Raw genomic sequence first — 21,924 nt, forward strand, 5'->3', positions numbered from 1 at the left:
GTGTCTGAGATGCATTTGTACATTTCATTTTGCGAGTCTCTAATTCCGACACACAAAAAGTCACAATTAGAGACTCGCAAAATGAAAGGGTCTTACATCTGGCCCTAGGTATTGCTAGCAGTGGCGTTTGCCTTTTTGGCAGGAATATGTTTTTCCTGGTACAGGCCTGGAAGCATCTATCGCTCTGTCCTGTACTGGAACATCAAGATGATATTGAAATGCCACCCTGGCACAAAGGTGAAAATTTCCTCTGCAATCCACATGCAGCCCTAATTAGGCTTTTTCAAACCCTGTCCTGGTTCAAGGCTTCACATAACTGTTTCTCTGTCTAGTACCAGGCCGTCATGATTGTACCATCCTGGTACCAAGCTACAAATATCAATGGCAGTCTATTCTCAACTCCATTATTCTAGTACTAGACTACAGACAACTGCTGCCCTGTTGTATACTTCCCTATCTTAACTCTGTCCTGACATCAAGAAACTTCTTCTCTGTCTCGTAAAGGCCCATCATGGTCATACGTGAAATGCCATCCCGGTACCAAGCTGGAAATATACACTGCAGTGTATATCTTCAGCTCCCACTACTGCCCTATGCTGAACTTCCCCATCTTGACTTTTGTAACTCTGTCCTGTACTGAGCTTGAGACAGCCGTCTCACTGCCGCGTACTGTCCCATCATGATTTTTTCAAACTCCGTCCATGGAAAAGACTGGAAAGTCCACTGCACAAGCCAGTATTTTGTCATTGTGATTATATTATGAATATATTCAACCTTCATCCTGATTCTGGGTTCTAAAAGTCTACCGCACATCAATCTATTGAACAATTTCTCTAAACTCTGCCCTGGTACTGTCCTGTAATGTAACATCACCATAATTGTAGCCAAACTTCATCATGGAGCTGGTCTTTAACTTAGAACACACTGTGCCCTACTGCACCATCATGACTTTTTCAAAGTCGATCTTGGTACTGGCCTGTAAACATATAAAGCAGTGCTATGTACTGCTCCTTCTTCATTACTGTATCCATACTGTATCCTGCAGCAGGGACTTAACTTTTTATGCACTGACACCATTGTACCATCATAATGTTTCCAAACTGCATCCTGGTACTGGGCTGGATGAATCCAGTTCATGTCCCTTCCCTGCCCTGTAATGATTGTGCCAGACTAAACACTAGTACCTAGCTGGAAGCATCCACAGCACTATTCACTACTGCCCACTCTCTTCAGTATCCTAACACAGTTGTAGAGCAGTCCTTGAAGCATATACTGAACTATGACAACATCTGCAGCCGTAGTCGAATTTAGTTTTAAATATACCAGAAATATACAAGAAATCTGATGTCCTCTCGCTTGACTGCTTAAGAATGTAAAATACCTCCTTGTACCCTGTATGGAGGCGGGATATTGATCTGTGAGCCCAGAATATCTTGGGATGTACTGAAGAGAAGATGCTTAAAGCAAATCCTTAATTTAACATGTAATATAATGGATTAGATGTGTACCAAATGGGTTAGATGTGAGCGGAATGTAAATTCTTTGCACAAGATGGCTGCTGTGTACATGATAAGATTTGTACACCAGTTAGCTAACCCTTATCACATTAAAATTTCTTGACTATGTTGGAATGAGGTTACTGGATAACCTATGAAGCTCTCTGTGCCTGGCCGGACAATCTATGACCACTTCTAAAAAAAATCTAAGGGGGAAAGAAACCTCGGAATTACCATGGATGCCAATTTGTCAGTGAATGCGCAATTGGATATGGTGGCCAACTCAAGGTTTCACACAATGGAAACACTGCAACACACCTTCTCACACCTAGGAATCTCTCACATGGTTTGAACTGCAATCTCGTTTGCCCTTTCAAAACTGGATCCATCAATGGTCTGTTTCATGGGCCACCTTTGTCAACTATGAGAAATGTACATATAATTCAAAATGCTACCTTTGGACTCCTCCTACATGTATAGCCCATATATATCCCCTGCTTCGAGGGCCCTATACTGGTTACCAGTTGCCAGAAGATCTACCTTCAAGCTGCTTTGTATCATCATCATCAAATACTTTATTCGGTTCAATATAAAACCATAAAAGACATAAAATATATACATACAAAATTCTCAGATGTACAATAAATAGCAATATTAATTACAATTTCCAATACCAAAGGCAGCATATATATAATGTAACGAAGCCTGTATTATCTCTTCATTTCCCAGATTGTATAAATAAGAAAAAGCAAGGTAACTAGCTCTAATACCCTTAGATTAAAAAAATGGACGTAAAAACCTTCTCCTAGGTGCCATATAGAGGGTACAAAAAAGGACAAAGTGCAAAGTGCTTTGAAGTGTTTTACCATCACAGCAACATGGCGGAAGTTTCTTAAACCAAGTGCCAGGGGTAGGGAATGCTACTAAATAATGTATAGTATTCAGGCGCAGCCTGGTAGGTAAAAATCTATGCCGTTCAGAGGTAATAATGTCCAACTATAACATAGGGTGTAGTTGCTGTGGCGGCATCCTCTCCTGATCCCTAGCTGTGGCCATAATTTGTTTTGAATCATAAATTGAATGCCATTATGTCTCCTTAATCCTTTTAATATCCCGTTGCGCTAAAGAGTCGGGTGAAAGAAAAAGTTCCCCTGCCCCAAGACGAGATAAAGTAGAATGAATATATCTGAGCAAGGGTATGTCCATTGATCGTGATAATGAAAGACAGTCCTGGATCACTGTTCTACACAAGTGAGCTTCAGGATGTGACCACATTTTTAACCATAGCAATACAGGTTGGAATTTTATATAATCCGATATGCCCCTCAAGCCTAATTCTTCATGACAAAACATTACAGAGGCACATTGTGGGACTGCTTATAACCTTCATAAAAACTTGTTCTCAAATACCTGAACACTTGAACAATCAGCATAGCCCCAGACTCCTGCTCCAAATGTTGCAATAGAAGAGCATTTACTTTTTAAAATAGTCAACATCTCTTTAACAGGTTTGTGCTCCATCTTTTTTGAAAATCTAAACAGAGCATCAATGGCTCTTTGGAATTGCATTACACAAACACTTACTAAAAATTCCCAATTCAACTCTACGTCAGTGGGAATCCCAAAATAGGTAAAATGTAAAACCTTGAGTATTTCTACACCATCCAGAACAATTTTTTGACTTTTTGCTAATTTTGGGCTGCTCTTCATATCAAATGACTTTGTTCTGTTAGTTTTAAGACTGAGGTTTCCCATAAACATATTAAAAGCATTTAATAAAACCTGGAGACCATTTGCTATCTTTGAGATAAGTACAGCATCATCGGCATAAAGGAGAATTGGGGAATTGTGTTACACATAAAACAAATTCCAACCCATTTTTGAAGAGGAGGAAAGGGAAAGGGGCCAACACACATCCCTGTTGTACCCCTTTCAAAGAGGCAAATTTATCCGTTAGCTCACCCTCCTGGGTAAAACGAACTTGTGACAAGGTGCAAGCATGAAGCCTACTAAGTAAAACAATTGTATCTTTGTCCACCCCCATATTTAGCATAACAGTCCACAATTTCACTCAAATGTGTCAAAAGCACAGGACAGATCCATGAAGGCTAAATGTACACAGCCTTTTTTAGCCTTTGTGTATTTTTGAACTATCAGGGTCAGGTTGATAGTTTGTTTAACTGTACCCAGCCCTGGGCGGAACCCATACTGCACCTTTGACAAACAGTTAGTCTCCATTGCCCAATTTTCTAACTTATTTAAAATCACTCGGCCTAGTATCTTAACTGAGCTATTTAAGAGCGAGATTGGGCGGTAACATTATGGATCGGCCCTATCCCCCTTCTTAAAGATAGGTACAATAATCACCTCTCTCCACGTGTCTACTAAGGGGCCTATCATAGCAGATCCTCAAACGTTAGGAAGTAATGGTCCCCAAAACTCTGGGATTGCTTTATATAGGTCAGCTGGGATTCTATCAGGGCCTGGAGCTTTATCAGAGGGGCAGTCTTGGATTGCCTCTATTACATCGGCTACATCTATTGTATTACAGAAAGCTGCACCTACCAAGACATTTCTTATAGCCATAAAACAATTCATTTCATCCTAGGAAACACTATTCTCTATAATAATTTTTTTAGAAAAGTGGTCCACCCATATTTGAGTTGGGATAACAGTATTAATTGTAATTTATCCCTATCATTTAATGGGGGAAAGTTAACCACTTGTCAAAAAGCCTTTGTATCTTTTTTTTCCTTGCTTCAATTAGCTCGTCCAAAGCTTTCTCCCTCAGTTTGATCTTCCTGGCAGCAAGTGCATCCTTATATGTCCTTCTTGCCACCTTAATAGCATGTCGGATTTTGAGGGAAAATGTTGGTTATTTTCTTTAGGTCTTTAAGGGATGAGGTACATGCATGATTGAACCAACGAGGTCCTCTGTCTTTACTGGTGCTGGGGGGTTGCAATTTGTCAGCCATATACCTTGTCAAGGCATAAAATGCCTCAACAATTTTATATGGGGGCATATCTTCCCCCGAAGCAATCATGACCTCTTCCCTTCTATTCAACATTAGGTCTCTAAAAAAACTAAACTTATCAATTGTTCCCTATCTAATGGTCAGACCTTTCTGCACAGAGAGCTTCATAACAGGCAGTCGTTCCACTACCCTTGAAACCTTTTCCAAACCCAATCTTGTTTCTAGCATTAAGGGGTTAAGATCACTAATACAGGTTTACATCACCCCAAACTTCCCAACAAAGGGGGTAGGTTCTCTAGATGTATTACAGTCCAAGCAATAAGTAGCAAAAGATCACTCTAGAAAATCAACAAATACATACAACAAAGGAAGCTATGCTCAAGGCTGGCTTCCTGTCTCGACATTCTTACAAACAAGAAAAAAAAACATGGGTGCTGCTTCTACGGTATTTACTTACATAGGGGTTTTCTCCAGCCATTTAAAACTCACCAAGTCTCATGCAGATATACGTATGTTTAAGTGAATTTCAGTTTTTGTTGTAAAAAAATTCTTTCTCACAACCTTTGTTTTATCCCTCGTCTTTTTGACTCTTCCAAACCTTTCTGACTACTATGAACTCCCAAACGCTCTTCTCAAACTTTTCCCTCCGTTTTCAGCCATGACACCACCTAACAGGCACGCACAACCACTACTTACAAAAACAACGTACCACTTCTCCTTTCAAATCCAGTCCCATCATTCCAGCTGCACTCTAAACTCTACTAAACACGCAAAAAGCGCAAACCTAACACAACTAATGCACCAAAAAGAAAAAAATGACTAATCTAGTATCTATTGACCTCCAATCTTGAGTTTCGGAGCAGGGCGCTAGTCTGACGAATCACTGAAGCCTGACCCGACATTAAAGCCTGACGAGGCTTCAATGCCTTGTCAGGGGTAGTAAGTTGTATATAAATACATTTTACAAGTACAAGTAAAAGAAATGGGCAAGATTATTAGGAAATCTGATTTATTTAAGAACATGAACGGTACACATGGTAAAATAAACCACGTGGATCCATTTCTTTAGAAAGGGGCATGGATAGCTTGCAAATAGCCATTAGCAATAATATTGACTTTTTTTTAACAGAAAATCCCAATTTAACTTACCTTATTATCAGTTCCTGTATGTTGATTGGTTGTGACTGTTACCTGAGACCAGAGATTCTTACATTTAAATTAGGCCCGGACAGGTTATTCTCTGTTCCAGGGCTTGGTGTAAGGTTAAGAAACAATAATGAGAACAACTCCCAATGTTTTTAAATCTAATATTTTTAGCCAAATATAGAAAGATTTTACATCCCTTGTTTTTAAGAAATTGAATTTTATCAGGCAATCTGCTATGAGTTTTATAGTAAATATGCACGTTTTAGTTGTGAATATTGGTGTTGCTTGTTATCTCGTTTTGGTAAAACCAAAAAAAAACACTAAATGGAATGTTGTTCAACTTAATGAGCCGACCCGAGGGCTCCATGGGTTTTTTGCCAAAGACCAGTGGGAGACTTTCAATCCTATTTCCAGTTTCAAATGAAATTTGAAACACGGTCTGTTTTACCTCGAGTTAGCTGAACAAATGATAAAAACAAATGTTTTATCACGCATTGGTGATTAACAAAAACAAAACATTAATGCCAGGAAACAAACCGATTTAGGGCATAATAGAATGTATTAATGAAGAAAATTATATCAAAAGAACTGAAGGAATCCATAGCATACAACTAATTCCGCATTGAAAAGGAAATTATATGTAGTGTTCTGTACAAAAACAGTTGAATTGGAATTAACATATCAAGTTCCTAATAAAAAACTCCGCCATCTGATTTGCTGCCTGGTATGTTTTTCAGTAAATCAGAATATGAATATAACATCACAAATCCTCTACTCAATTATAGAATCTTTTTCTTGTTGTTTTATATTCTGAATATTATAGCAATTATAAGTGTTCCTAATCAGTGCTTAATTTGTAAATAAAAACGTGCCGGTGCCCAAAGCCATCCTATGAAACATGCGGATGCTGCAATTAAATGTACGAGCACGGAATACTGAGGCAGCGAAATCCTTAAGCCATCTCGGGCCTCTTCAATCCATTCAAAGCCACTCCCAGCCCGTTCAGCTTACTCCTGCAGCTTTCTGCTTTCTCCCATCGTGGCGGTGTTTCGTTTTTCTCTTCCTCCGTCTTTCCCATGTGTGTATTTTGCTCGCAGCAAATGCTTGAGGCAGAAGAATAAGCGCCGGCCCTCAAAAATAAGTGCTGGTGCTTCGCACCGGAAACAATAAGCACAAATTAAGCACTTTTCCTAATCATAATGAGCTTTACAAATTTCGCTCGTCTTGCAATACCAAACTTCTAAGGAGTCTAAATTCAGTGTATCGGCTGCTACTTCCATTTATTAATTGGTCCCAAGTTTGCTGATAGTGTCATTCTCCTCAATTGGTCATGAAAGGCCTGCATCTGCTTCAAGGTCATTTCCTTAATAACTCAGTCTTTTCAAAGCATTGCCTCATTCCCGAGCTGTTGTTGTGCATCAGTACAAGAAGACCTGTTAGACATGCCCTTTCATAGGGAATTTCTCTGAAACATTTTGCTTTTTCCTCCCGTTTTTTTTGCTGACTGGTGTTAACACGTACTGAGCCTGCCACTGTAGGTCAGTCTGTGCGCACTTACCCAATGGTGGTTTAACATGTGCTGAGCCTGCCACTGTAGGTCAGTCTGTGCGCACTTACCCAATGGTGGTTTAACATGTGCTGAGCCTGCCACTGTAGGCTTGTGTGGGCACAGGAAGTGAAGAATAGCCAGTGAGGATTTCCTCTGCCCACAAGTTAACATGGGGAAAGTTTACCATTACTTCTAATTGCAATAGTGGATTCCTATCATTGAAATCGTCCTAACAAACCCCTTCCTATAGTAAAGGTGGTTTTGACAATAATCACTGAGAAATACCACTTCTAGAAAGTGTGCATTTCTCTGCTCTAAAATGCTTCGTGTGCCTTTTTAAATTCTACTCTATTCCACATTGGAGGCTGGGGAGCACATCTGTGCATTCTCAAGTGATAGCTATAAACCATGGGCACACAACTGGAATGCCAGACTGCTGCTGTTTGAGAGCCTGGCTGGATAGATTGGAGGGAGATGTTTTGACACTTGGCCTCTCGGCCAGATCATGGCCTCACTAAAAATTAAGATCTGCATTCCACAGCCCAATGGCAAGTAGGACTAAAATTCAGGGGATACATTTGTGTTTCAAAGAGGAACCCTGTGAACCACCTCCAACTTCAAAAGCACACTACAGTATACCTACTGGTGTCCCCACTGCAACAAACTAGAGATACACTTGCAGGGACGTGGGACCGGAAACCCTGGACTGCGTGGTGCACACTGCCAGAGGAATCTGTTGTGTACAGGAGTATTTACAGCGCACCCTTCCTGCATTGTGGCTGGCCTAGGCAGATTGCCTACTGCTGTGCGGCACTCTGAAGTGTGCTCTCCAAGGGATTATTGACTTGTCTCAAGCTAGTGATATTTCTGAATGTGATTTATGCCCAGATTTACATGATGCTCATGTTATGTTAACAAATGTGTGCGTTGTATACAAACTTTCTTTACATACAACTTGTGGGAAGTCTCTTTTGTGACACTCAGTGTGTTTATTGTGCAAGAGAGCTGTGCCAGTGTTTTACACCTTGCCCCTGTGATAAGCCCGACTGCTCAGTGCCAAGCTACCCAAGGGTGAGCACAGGTTACATAGTGAATGTAATCACCCACCTCTGATGGAAGTGGTAGGTCCTACCTGGTTAGGGCCTCGAATCATCCAACGAGAAAGCACTGCCTCAAAAAGTACCAGACCATGGTCATTCAGTGAGCTCCAGAGAACTCTCTGACGGTACTCAAAGCCACACATTTCACCCTCTGTAACGCTGTGCCATGTCATCCACACTCTGCATTACACTGTTACTTTTAGAAAACGTCTCAAGTGATCCTCACTTCACTTGACCCTTTGAACTATGGACAACCAATAGGGGAATATAGAATGGAGAAGCATCCATCTGAGCTGGTGCTGTACTACAGGGTCCTTGTTAGGTCTGGCTAGAGGGAGTTTTGTTTGTTTGCTAATAATTGTTATTCATTATTTTGCCATATTTCAAGGGGGCATTTGATCGTTCCCAATGCAGTAACACCCTCTTACCAAATGCTATTGCTTTTAATGTGTCATGCGGCTTCCTATACTCTCTTTGCCATGCGTAAGGGACTTCTTTACATCTAAAAAGTACACTTGGTCATCATATTTTGAATCCTTTGTCATTCATTAACAAAGCAATCCTTTTTTTGTTTTTTTAACTTTAGCAGACTAATTAAAAAAATTGTTAGGATTTAGTGCATGCTTGATTTTATGCAGCCACTATACTGTATCTTTCCTTTGTAGATCAGATTGCCTTACCCCTAGAAGGTGGCCCAGGGTTTCAAAACTGAAAAGACTTTGGGTGGCAACCTTGGAGTCAGCTGCTCGATCACCACACACCACAGTCTTCCCTCCTTTTTCCTCGCTACCACAAGTCTCCAGCAGAACACCACAGAAACCCAACACTGACACATGTGATTTAACTTTAAGTGTGACTGTATAAGCCACTGCAAATGTCACATTTGAGATGGTGGTGTCTTCTCATCTTGGAAACAGCATGTCTGTAATCAAGGCGCAACACAAAGCGTTGGTGGTTCTGCTTGGGACCAAGAGGAGCTCAATATTAGGCCTTCCTCACCTTGTGATATGGGACTCTGCTTCATTTCCCAGAGAGGCATGAACTTGGCTAACTCAGCTCAGTGGGACAAGCTTTGGCCTCCAGGCTGTCTCCTGTCAGTGGAGTACAGGGCCAGGACTGGGGTAAATATTTGGGCATTCAATTCATTGACAGACCACCACAAACCATGAATTATACAGCAGAAGCTGCAATTTGTACTTTTTGAGAGTGTGTTTTAAACACTGAGTGCTCAAGTCCTTTGTTGCTCAGGAGAAATCCCATGCCCATCTCCCACTGATCTTTCTGGCAAGACTAGTGTCTTGTAGCTATGTGTGCTATTGATGTGTGCTGCTGGAAATCATGTCTTGTTAAATAACACTCACTTGTACTTGTTCTTGTAGAGGGATAGACTCAGTAGTCCAACGTTGATTACACACCTCCTAGAGGCAAGCTAAAGGAACAGAAATCACGAACAAAGGCATAGCATACAAGGATCTACATTCCTCAGGGTCCCTGCCCTCTACTTGGTCCAAGTCCTTGGTCTGTTTCCATCAACCTATTTTATATTTTACAGACCTAGTAAGTCATTATGCCTTACATCACTGATAACAACATGAAAGGTGTTGTAAAGCCCCCTTTTTGGATAGTCACCCCCACCCCCCACTTTTTGCTGCTCTTGCTGTTGCTTTTGACCTGAACGTGTACTACTACCTGCTAACCAGACCACATTACAAGTGCTCTTTCCCTTAAATTGTACTGGGATGCTTGCAAACTCAATTGGCAAGGACTTTACCACTCCTGTATGGCCCTAGTAAATGGTACCAGTGGTACCCAGGGCAGGGATGCTAAAGGAGTCACTAGAGCTGCACAATGATTGTGCCACCCTGCCTGACCGAGTAAAAGTAAACTTGGAGAGCTGCCATGTCAGCCAGCATGAGCAGCTTGCCTACTCTGGTTGGACTCTGCCAACACCATGTGCAGTCAGACTCTATTCACTGCCATAGCACAGGTAAGTCACCCATAAGGCAAGCCTCTCATAGCCCAGGAGGCAGGGTTCACTGTGTTATGAGTGTGGGCATATATTCACGAGCATATATGACCCTGTGATAGCATTTGAAAATTAATGCTATCACAAGTGACCTGCGGTCCCTAGGATAACATGGGCTGGCACACGAGCAGTTCCCAGATGTCCAGCTCCATGATGACCAGGCTGATTCACCCTGTGTTTGGTATCAAACACTGTGTTTTTTAACCCTGAGCACAATTCTCATGTCAGGGTTAGCTAGCGTGTACCCTGGTGTTGTCCTTAGAGAATGCCCACCAAAATACCAGATGCCCCTGCCTTGGAGGGCTCTCCTTAACCAATTGCAGCCAAAACAAGAGTCTGCCCTCTTGCTGGTCATGCTAACACTTCCCCCAGGAAGGAGACAAAGGTGCTTGGCAGGAAGAAAGTCACACCTCCTCCCTCCCAGGAAGGCTAGTGTTTACAGTAACTGAGGCGGTGAGCCTCAAAGGCTACACTGCCCCTGATGTGTAATCTCTTGTCCCCCAATTGAGGACAAAGACCTTTCCGCCCTGACAAAGCTGGCAGGCAGGAACATTAGATATTCAGGAGGTATACACCCCCCCAAAGACTATCCACACCTTTAGGGTGGGCTATGTGGTCTGTACAGCCAAAGAAGGGTTCTTCCAAGTTGGCAAACCTTAGGAATAGTGGGTTCTGGGTAGAAAAGTGACATACTTCCACAGGAAATCATCGCTTCAAGGGTGAGCCAGCTGCAGGGACCAGTAGCCCATTGGCCACTGTTTCCCACACTCATAACGCCCCCTAAACCAGGATTTAAGGTGCTCTCCTGGCACCAGAACCTGTGTTCTGACTTTCAGTCCAAGAAGAGGCACAAAGAAGACGCTGTCATCGACAACAGAATTTTGGACTCCGTTGCAGTGCAAAGAGAAGACACTTACATGCCCTGAGGAGACCATTTAAAGGAACTGTGTGATCAATATGTGTCTGTGGTGAAAATTAATTGCTCCCAGCAAGAGGGACTCCAGTGGACACCAAAAAATAAAGCAGGATCCCCTGACTGTTGGTACCAGTCACCTGCAACCTGCAGAAGAATTGTCGTGCTGCATCCCCAGAAGTGCAACCAATCGGGCCCCTCGTGGGTGAGCCCAAAGAAAGTCGGTGACCTGCACATCTGGAGTGGTAGTGAGGTTCTCACCAAGTTTCGAGCGACTACCCCCTTCAAGACGACCTCCAGCCAACAAAGTAACCTTGGACTACTTTTGCTGCTGCCAAGGCTTGTCTGTTGCCAGCCCTGTAACCGATAGCTTCTCGGACATCACAGATTCCAGAGCAGTTCCCCAGCATAGTAACCGATGTCAGCAATGACTCCACTCCTGAGAATCTGCATCCTGAAGGAGGCAACTTTGAGAGGAGCAGCAAAGCATGTTTGGCATGAGCAGTCCTCGTGATTGACAGCTGCAAGGCCACATCTGCACCCCGGAAGTGGTGGCGTAGGTCCAGCTGCTGAATCCAGGTCCTGGGACCTCCAAAGGCCTCTGCTCTCCAAGGGTAGAGTGTGAGTCCATCCCACAGTGTGCTTTTGTCAAGTGCTGCAAGTTCACAACGCCTGTGAATCCCGCCAGCACTCAGGACAGCCAGAGCACCTCTGCACCCGGAGTCCCTGGGCAAGATAACTAGAAACTGACTGTTGAGTCTTGGTCCAGGGACACGCCGGACCTTCACTCCAGCTGGGTTCCCCGAAGCTCACCCTACAAGTGACCGACTTCACACTGTGAATTTCCCCATTGACTTTATTGGGAGTAGTTTGACCATTAAAAGTACTCTATTTTTCAACACTTTAAAAGGTCACAGCTCTGGTTGTCTGCAAGATAAAAAGTTAATTTTGGTGTCTAAAGTAAGATAAAAATCTGCTTTATTTTTCTAAATTGGTGTTGGATTTCTTTTGACTCGTGCCAGTTACTTGTCGCTCATGTGGGTGTTGTGAAATGCTTTAAACATCTTCTTCTACGTAGCCTGGCTGCTCTTTGCCACGCTACAAAGACTGAGCTAAGGTCTACAAGTGTGAAACTGAGGTCCACTACTACGTAAGGTGCTAATAGTACATGGTTAGACTCCCCAGTCATACCACATAATGCTGCCATCTTGCTACAAAACGGTAATTGCCAAAGGCAATAGATCTGGCTCTAATGTGTTAAAGCACATAAACAAATGTAAAGGCAGTAGGTCTGGCTTTAATGTGCTTAAGGACGTAAGCACATGCATGGACAAATACAAAGGCAATAGGTCTGGCTTAAATGCGTTTAGGCACGTAATCACATGCATTGACAAATGGAAAGGCAACAAACACGTCTGTCTTTAATGTGTTAAAGCATGTAAACACATGCATGCATAAATGCACACTAGTTCTGCCAGTATTTCCATGTGTTAACACATTAACGTCAGTTTTGTCGGCACTGCTAGCTGCTGCTGTGGTTCATGGAGGTTGAACAGCAAGAGGGTGTCGAAGGAGTGACTATAACATCCAAGGCGCTTTAAGAATATGCCCTCTCTGCCTACCTGCCTGCAAACACAACAAAAGTATGTTTTATGGTTGATCACAAAGACTTCCTGGTTCCTCCTCTAAATAATCTGAATTAAGAGTCGCGTGCAGCTGCATGCCTTGGTTCTGTCTTTCCCAGGTACCCTCTACGCCTCAGCATGCATGCGGGCTGTGCCACATTCACCACAGCACACCACAGCACTTCAGGTCCTCACCCAACTTTTCTCAAGCAGGTCATACGGTCACCACACTCTTCTACAAACAAACATGCAGGTCTAGCGGTAATCGCTGTGGACGGTGAGAGCGCCACGAGCCCACATCATTGCCGGTTGTGTGCTATACAAGTGCCAGACAACATAACATCCTCTTCTTACGCCTATGTTGTCAAACATGGACACGATCTGGCCTCCTGAGTTCTAAGTGACGGGCATTGTATCCTAAGTACCCCTCACATGTTCTACCTTCTGCAAACCGCCTCCCTATAGAGTGGTCGAATTTTCATCTGTGCCCATAAATTATGGAAAGCGCTGTTTCATTCATCCATTTGTTTTGTTGTCACTTATATATGCAGCGTGGCCCTGTATAAAGCATCTTGCACGTTTGGCGGCTGTCAATAAAGAAACGTGTGTAATTAAAAGTGAAAAGCAGGGAGCCCCCTGCACGAACTCAATTTAGGATAACATTAAAATCTTTCCTAGGATGTTAAATGATTTCATAAATTTCCCTGGGTTTCCCAGGGACTGCAGGAAACCACGCTAATGATTTAAAAATGCAGAATTAAACAATTCATGTATCTAGTCCCTCAGTCTGCACTCCACGCAGTGTTGCACAGAGGGCTCTAGTTACCATCAATATTGTAATTCAGTCTCAGTTCTGAAAGTGCAAGCAAGCTCTGAATGATGCATTAACACGTTTTGCTTGCGGGTCAAGAAGGAGATGCTTCAAGGCGCTTTACCTATTAGGTTTGTTGCTCCTTGGAGCATCTCCAAGGCAGCTCATTTAGTCGCAGGTTTGGACTCAGGCTGCGCACAATATGTGACACTGGCTGCTGCATACGCGGCTTAACTCACTTCTTTTCTACATGTTACAGTATACTTAGCGCCTCTGGAACTACGCGATTTTGCGGCTGTCGCATATTTCGCATAATTATTGTTTTCCCGCATTTACCACACAATCCATAATCTGAAGATTTAAACAATAGACAATTTTATTTCTATCTGAAACAGATCAAACGTTACTAAAACGTGGCGTCACGTGTTGTCACGCAGAGAAAGGACATTCCCAAAGGTTGACTGGTGACACCTCTGTGTTTAGATTTCGACGTGGTACTAATGAGATAAAACCTTTGCCCATATAGTATTAAAATGTATAAACACCCCCAAATGATGAAGTAATACTAACACAAAATGCCATGCATTACGTCACATAAGTTGCCTTTTTTGTTGCATAATTCACTCAACACTCCCACTTAATTTGGTTCTCATCTGCCGCATAATTCTAGTGGGCCTGAGAGTAGTATTCGACGTATCATATGTCACACTGAGGGACTAGTGGTAAAGCAAGGGTGCCACGGGCCTCCAGCAACCATGGAAAACATGACCCCTATTTTCCTGGTGAAGAAAAAACACATCCACAATTAGGGTACACTTGGCCCCTCACGGCCTTGGGTGCTGAGGCGGCGCAGTCTGTGCCAGTCAGTCACCTACCTGAGAGGCAGTCTCTCCGATCCTGGGTCCTTTCCCACTCCGTGTACTCTTATAGACGGGGTCATAAGCCTGTCTGACCAATGGCCCAAGGCCACGCCTCCGACAGAGGACCAATGACCACGTCCTGTCACTTGGATCACCACAATCAAAGCTTTCTGTCATTCTCCCCGCTAGGCTCGCGCTCCCCTTTTAGCTCTATTCCGGGTCATCTTTGTTGCAGCCCAGTTAGTTCTGCCTCTTGCCCCAGTTCAGTCTCGGCCCAACTGTACCCACAGACCAGCTGTTAGTGGCTCCCTGCCTCTATCGCCTGTCTCTTATGTATTTTCTCCCTCTGTCTGTCTTTGCTCATTCTGTCTATGCCTCGCTTTGAACCTGTCTTGCCCTCGCTCCACCCCGTCTTTGTTTCTCTGCATCTCCTTGAACTCCCATTTTCTGTAAACAGCTTTCTGGTTTAGCTAGCCTGACTCTGCCTGCCTGCCCCTCCCTCTGCTGCTGCTGCCCGCTGTCTCTCTCACTCACTTCTGGCGTCCTCCTTGGTTTGCCTTCCCTTTATCTCCTCCTCATCTTCTCCCCCTCATTTCTGAACCTTCAGTCCCTCGTCGCAGCCCTCTCCTTGCCTCACCATCTATCCCACGTGCTTCTTTTCCCCACTTACGTTTTCTCTCCTACCCCTGGCGTGGATTCAGGAAAAGAGACTTTTCCTCTAGCTGGAGAGGAAGCGGAACGAGAGAGAGGGAGAGAGAGAGAAATAGAGGGGGTGGGGAGGAAGAGAAGGGAGAGAGAGAGGGAGAGAGAGAGAGATTGAAAGGGGGAGGGAAGAGAGAGAGAGAATGAGTTTACCCAGTGCTTTAAATGAAAACAGAAGTGAGGGTACTCACTAGTTAGAGTACGTGTTTGCTCCTGACTAGTGCAGATACTCTCCCATTAAAGGTATTGCAGCAGTACTGACTAGTGCAGCTACTCTCCCATTAAAGGTATTGCAGCAGTACCGAGAAGTGCAGGTACTCAGTACCCGACAGTACCTGCCCATTTAAAGGACTAGTTTTAGCTTTTATGCCAGGGTATTTGGCATAATGCAAAGGCCTCGATCTGGCGCGAAGAGGGGCATTAGTGCAACATAGTTTTCAAATATTCAGAAAAGGCCTCGAAATGTACCTGTTTAGACAGGTCATTATATTAAATGAAAACTGCTCCTCTTGCAATGACCAACAGGCAAAATATATCTCTCTCTTCCATTTATTTTATTGTGACTATACCTCTCCCACTACAAAGCGGTTTGAAGTGGTCTTGCGTGAGCCTTAGTGCTGTAGACTTTCTGAGATACAGGGAAGTCATGAAAACCAGTGCCATCTTCTTTGGTAGGTTGGTGAATATTTCATTAAATAAACAGCTATGGCGGAGAAGGCCTGCCTGCCTCGCCCCCATGTGCCTGCTCCACCTCGCCCCTTCATCCTCCCACACTCAAGCTATTCTTCTCCCAGGTATCATGTGTGTAACTAAAGAGCATGTTCTAAAGAACTTTGATGAACTGGCTTCAAACCTGCAAGTTTTAAATATATCCCTGTTTTGCAAATTCTCCCTATGTTTGGTACTTTCTTGCATAACGTGAGACAGATTTATGAAGGCTTTGCCCTAAAGTGATGCAAACCTGCGCTGCGTCTTGCTGAACTAGTAACTAGGAAAGTAGCCCTAAAGGTACACGAAGCTGCCCCTTGTGCTACTCTGAGATGCTTTGCATCAACGCAGTTTCGCATCTTTGGTACATGGGCGTTTTCATGCAAACAACCATAATTTTTGATGCAACACCTCCTCTACTAACAAAAGTAGACGCAGCTTTGCATAAAAAATACAGTATTTTTAGTAATTTATTGTAACGGTCAATAAACTTTGTATTAATTCCCCCTATATTTTATTATAGGGACAGCTCCACAACCAACTGTGACATTTCCCTGTGGTGAAGTACAGAGAAAAGTACCAAAATTGTATTTACCAAAAAAAAAAAATGGATGAAATATTTTTATGATAAGTTTTAATAAACATTTCATATTTTGCAAATACCTTACCATAGGGAGATCGCCACCACCCTGTCGGTGGAGTCTGGGTATGGTAAAGAATGGGAAAAAGATTTAAAAAATATGTACCTTTAAAAAATTGTAAAATTATTATTATGTTAATTATGAAAGTAAATTAATGTTATAAATGTATTTTCAATGTAGAAATAAAACAAATTCTGTACAATAATAGTAACAATTTTTTTTAATAAACCTTTCATTGGTTGCAATATATTAGACTGATTAATATGTTTTTGAAGCTTAAATTAAAAAACACATTAAAAATGAATTTTTATTACACATTAATATTTTGTAAAAGTGCTGTATAGTATGAATTAAAAGTGTTTTATTTATATTTAACAAATAGTACTACATTAATTCACACATTAAAACATTATATTTATTTTTCATAATCAAACAATACATGTTTTATTTTTATATTTATTTGTTAGCATTATATTTATTTATTTTTTATTGATTCATTGAACATTATTTCCTAAGGAGTTTTATTTTAAGTCCCTACCGCATTATTTTTTTATGTGAGGGTTTTGCAGTACTGGTGGATGCCCATGTGTGGAGCTGGACTCACTCTACCTCTGAAGTGGAGTATTTTACTACAGTTGTGGGTCTGTTTTTTTAGCTGTAGTAAATTTAGAAGTGCAGTTTGTGAATAGCAATGGGCTTACTTTTATATGGGTGGGTGCATGTCCTTTTCTAAACCCCAACACTCTTTAAACCCCTCCTTACTCCTCCCTAACCTCTTCCGATTTAGTAGGAGTAGGCTCCTTTTTCCAGCCACTTCCCTGGTTCTTCCCACAGCTATTACTAAGTAGTAAATTTACATGAGTGAAGAACCCTCATAGAAAAGACTGGTGGAGGTGGAGATTTACACTCGGAGGTTTGTGAATAGTTTTTTGTACTACTTTAGCAGTAGTACTATAGTATTATTTTACATATTACAAAATGAAGTGTGGTTTGAAGGAATTTCCTCATTAGAGGGAGTTTGTTTCTGCTCCTCGGTGATGATCCAGGGCTTTACCGAGTTCAGGGTATTTCACTCCGAGAGTTCAGCTGTTGTGTTTCAGTGCACTGAATGTATGTTGAGGAATGAGGTCATGGATGCTCATTGGAGGTTCCTGAGATGTAATGCATGGTCGCTTTCTGGAGATGTGATTTGCTGGTGTAGGTGTCTGGCCAAGGAGCCCCCAGATCACAATTATATATTGCTCTGGAAGGGCACTTACATTGCCCCTGCCTTATACTTCCATAATGTACAGGCATTGCTGGAGTTGTCTGCAGAAGCCATACTGGAAGGTGACCTTATTTTGGCTATGTAATTGAAGATCTCATATATTTACAACACTGGCAAAGCAGGCTCTGTGCTCAGTAAGACCACACCATGATGTTGTGTTCTGTTTAAGTTCTTTCTACAAGCTTCTCTACTCCTTAGGGTGCCTAATAGTAAGGAGTACTAGGTGTCTGCACAATTCTGCCAATAAAATAGCTGGCCGCTGTACCACTAGCACTAAACTCTTCAGGCCCTATTACAATTACCTTGAGAATATAGTGCACCCAAAATAACTGAAACTGGGCATATCAGTAAAGATGCAAGAATGATGCAGTGTTCCGGGTTTGGTACATGGATACGTGCTTTGTACTGCCACGTAGTGAAAAGCATTCCTTATGGTGTATACATTTATATCGAGCTTGGGATTGCACAGTATGTCAGTACCTTAAATATCATGCTAGTACATACAAAGATTGTGTTCGGGAGGCGCTTATTAGTATAAAACTGGCGTGCATGGGCACCCACACCGCACACCCACCCACACACACCTTTAAACGCCTAATTTTTAATATATATCTATTTGTTGTTGTTTAGAAGTTGTGTACGAGTTGGTCAGAAGTGGACTTCAAATAATTCCAAGATGCCTTTTGGCTAGGTAATATGGCACGTTTTTGATTGCGCTGATATTATACATCGCTCTCTTTCGAAATGAGTTAGAGTCAATCATCTGCTTCAGGCTTGTAAGAATTACACTCCTTTTTATAGGGCAGAACCCATGAATGTGCACTGCCAAGAACCGGAACTTCCGTTCTGAGGCTTTGTGTGAAAGGTGTACATGGTACTTCTATTACACTCACATTGGGTGCACCTTTTGTTAAATGCTTTAAAAGTCCTCCTGTTGCCTGTACCCAAGGGGACGGAAAGTTTGTTTAGGATGAAACGCCTCGATACATTTTCTGTCAAAGGCCACTTAAAGTGCTTGAGAGGAAGGATAGAGATATTTTTTTGGGTACTGTATGTTGAGAAGGTCTCCTTGACATTTTTAGCTTCTCTGGGGGAAGACTTCTATGAAGCCCTTTATGGGCATTTAGTAGTGAATGGGCCATATCAGTATAGTGTTTTAAAACATTCAAATTGCATCTTTATTTGTCCACCTTTCATTCTGGACAAATAAATTATCATTCTTTAATGATCGAGTTGAGCGTCCCTGTGCACCTCTGTGCATGTATGTTTGTGCATGCATGCATGTGTGTGATTTATATACCAGGGACACTGCAGGTTAGTGGTTTCAAGAGACGGCATCAAGGGCTGGGATTGCAGAGGGGAGCAGAGGGATGCTGGCAGGGAGGGTAGCTACAGGCATGGAGGAGATCAAACCGGAGTGCCCTTGTGCTCGTGCCAGGCTCAGATCAGCACGAGACAACGCAGACGAGGTTCTTTCTTTTTTCAGTCCGTACTCTCTCTCTCAAGAGATACTTACTCACCCCTTGCCACTTGGTCCTTGACATGCTGAAGATAGGTCAGCAACTGTCAAGGCCTCAGACTGACGTCATCCTGGTCATAGCCTATGTGTCCATTGGACCTATGGGTACACACACACATATATCCATGAAAATGACGCCCCCCGACGAACGATTTTTACGCTCCACGCTCCAGTAACACTGGCTTCCCTGATCTACCGTACTGTTCCTTACCCCCTGCATCCAGATCTATCCTGAAAAGAGCCGGTGCATGTGAGTCCACCCACTAAAGAATACGCCGTCCTCTGCCAGGTCCTATATCCATCCTGTTTACTTGAAACGTACAACTTTGCTGAAGTCCTTCCTGCGGACCCGTCTCCATTGTTCGGTAACCCAGCTGCTCACTCACCCGGGGGGGCAAGGCAGGAGCGAGACGGACATGCCGGGCTGCGGTGTTTGCTTTGGAAAGGATAGATGGTTTGGCTGGTACACCCCCTCTGCTCGTCCATTGTCCTGCAAGGATGCTGTTGCACTATTTTATAGAAGCTCTACTGGTTCCGATTTGATGACCGGAATATCGTGACACAAGGTAGGTTAAATACAATTTAATTAAGCACTGGGAGCACTTTTTGTTCTCGTAGAATCAATTTATCTAATAGTACACAGTAAACAAACAGTTGCTGTCAACTTTCCTTAAGTAATGCCATCTACTGAATTCACTGTGTTTCCTTGATGGGTAGACATCTCTATCCAATTCGTGCCCACATGGGGAGGATGTGCAACTAAAGTGGTGGCAGTCTGCACGCGCATGTGGTGTGGTTTCCTTGTAGAGTTCAACCTTTAGGAAAGAGAGGGGAACAACACTGAAGGGCATACTTACTAAAACCCCACACAGTGCAGATCAGCAAGCAAAGTTGCTGGGCTGGGTTGCATGAGTGGGAGCGAGCTGAACAGCACTACGGCCCTGATTTACACTTTTTGGGGCAAAACTGCACTAACGCAGTTTTGCACCAAAAAGTTTAGCACCGGCTTGCACCATTTCTGTGCACCAGCCAGGCACCATATTTATGGAATGGTGCAAGCCGGTGCAAAGGGTAGGACAGCGTAAAAAAATGACGTTAGTCGGGTGGGGGTGGCGGTATGGAAAAGGGCGTTTTGCACCAAAAAATGATGTTAGGCAGGATAGAGTAAAAGAAAATGACTCTAACCTGCCTAGAGTCATTTTCTGATGCAAACCATCCATACCACGACTCCTGTCTTTTCATGCCCACCATCCCAATGGCCAGCACAGGGGACCATGGTCTCCTGGGCATGACCATTGCACCCAGTGCCATGTAGGGGGGCACATTTCAGGGCCCCCAATGGCACTTTAAAAGAATAAAATAAATACTTATCTGTACTTACCTATACTTACCTGGGATGGGGTCCCCCATCCTCCGCTGTCCCTCTGGTGTGGGTGGGGGTGTCCCTGGGGCCTGAGGAGCGCACCGCTTGGCTTATTCCCTGGTGTTCCACCATGGAAATAGGCACACAGGTCCCCTAACGCCTGCCCTGACCCAGGCGTTAAAAAATGGTGCAAAGCAAGCTTTGCAGCATATTTTGACCCCTCCTCCCTCCCATGCGTGATTTTAGCATGGGGGGATAAATATGGCGCTAAGGCCACGGAGTCATTTTTTGGACAGGAATGCCTACTTTTTATCTCATTGACGCAAAGTAGGTTTCCACGTCCCAAAAATTAATTTAACTCCATAAATTTGGCACTAGACGGGTCTAGCGCCAAAGTATAAATATGGAGTTAGTTTTGCACTGAATTTGCATCAAAAAAATTACGCAAATTCGGCGCATAACAAGTATAAATATGCCCCTAAATCTATTAAGATAGAGTAATCTTCGGCTCTCTATTTTCATTGCTGCACTTAATGCTGCCTAGCACCAACTCAGGCACCCTTGTGTTGTGTTGTGTCGCAAGAGTGCCTGAGTTATTGGCATGACCTGCAAAAATACAATCCTAAGAGGTAATTTCCTCTTTCTATGTGTGATGTAGAATGCATTACACACAGAAAGAAAAAGTATTGAGGAGAAATAATATATTTATCCATTTTACACCTCTCAGTGGTTGGTACACCATTTTGGTGCTTTAGTAATTTTGGGAATGCATGAAATTCCATGGATGAATGCATGAAAGCACCAATGCACAACCCATGGAATGTCTTCCACAATGAAATCTAATGCATGCAGCACAAGCTGCTGCGTTGCATTGCTTTTCTTTACAAAGTCATGCAATATGGCTCAACTAGCCCCATGTGTGGATTTGTAAATCTTGTTAAAGGACTGACGCTGCCTTGCGGCGATTTGCATTACGCAAGGACAACAAAAGTCCTTAATAAATCTGGGTCTGAATCTCCTGGTTCGTGCAGTCCTGGCCCTTCTCTACAGATGGAAGTCCTCTGAGTACAGGTGGGGTAGAGGCCAGTCTCTTAGTTAAGCACACTGCACCCTCTGCAAGAATTGCACCCAGCTGCCCCTCAAGAAATGACTGCCTAGGAAAGCCTAGTAATTGTTTGGCTGCATATGCTGATCTTGCACTTGCCTTGCAATTTCCATTGCAT

This window comes from Pleurodeles waltl, chromosome 7 (assembly GCF_031143425.1).
Source record: "Pleurodeles waltl isolate 20211129_DDA chromosome 7, aPleWal1.hap1.20221129, whole genome shotgun sequence".
Taxonomy (NCBI): domain Eukaryota; kingdom Metazoa; phylum Chordata; class Amphibia; order Caudata; family Salamandridae; genus Pleurodeles; species Pleurodeles waltl.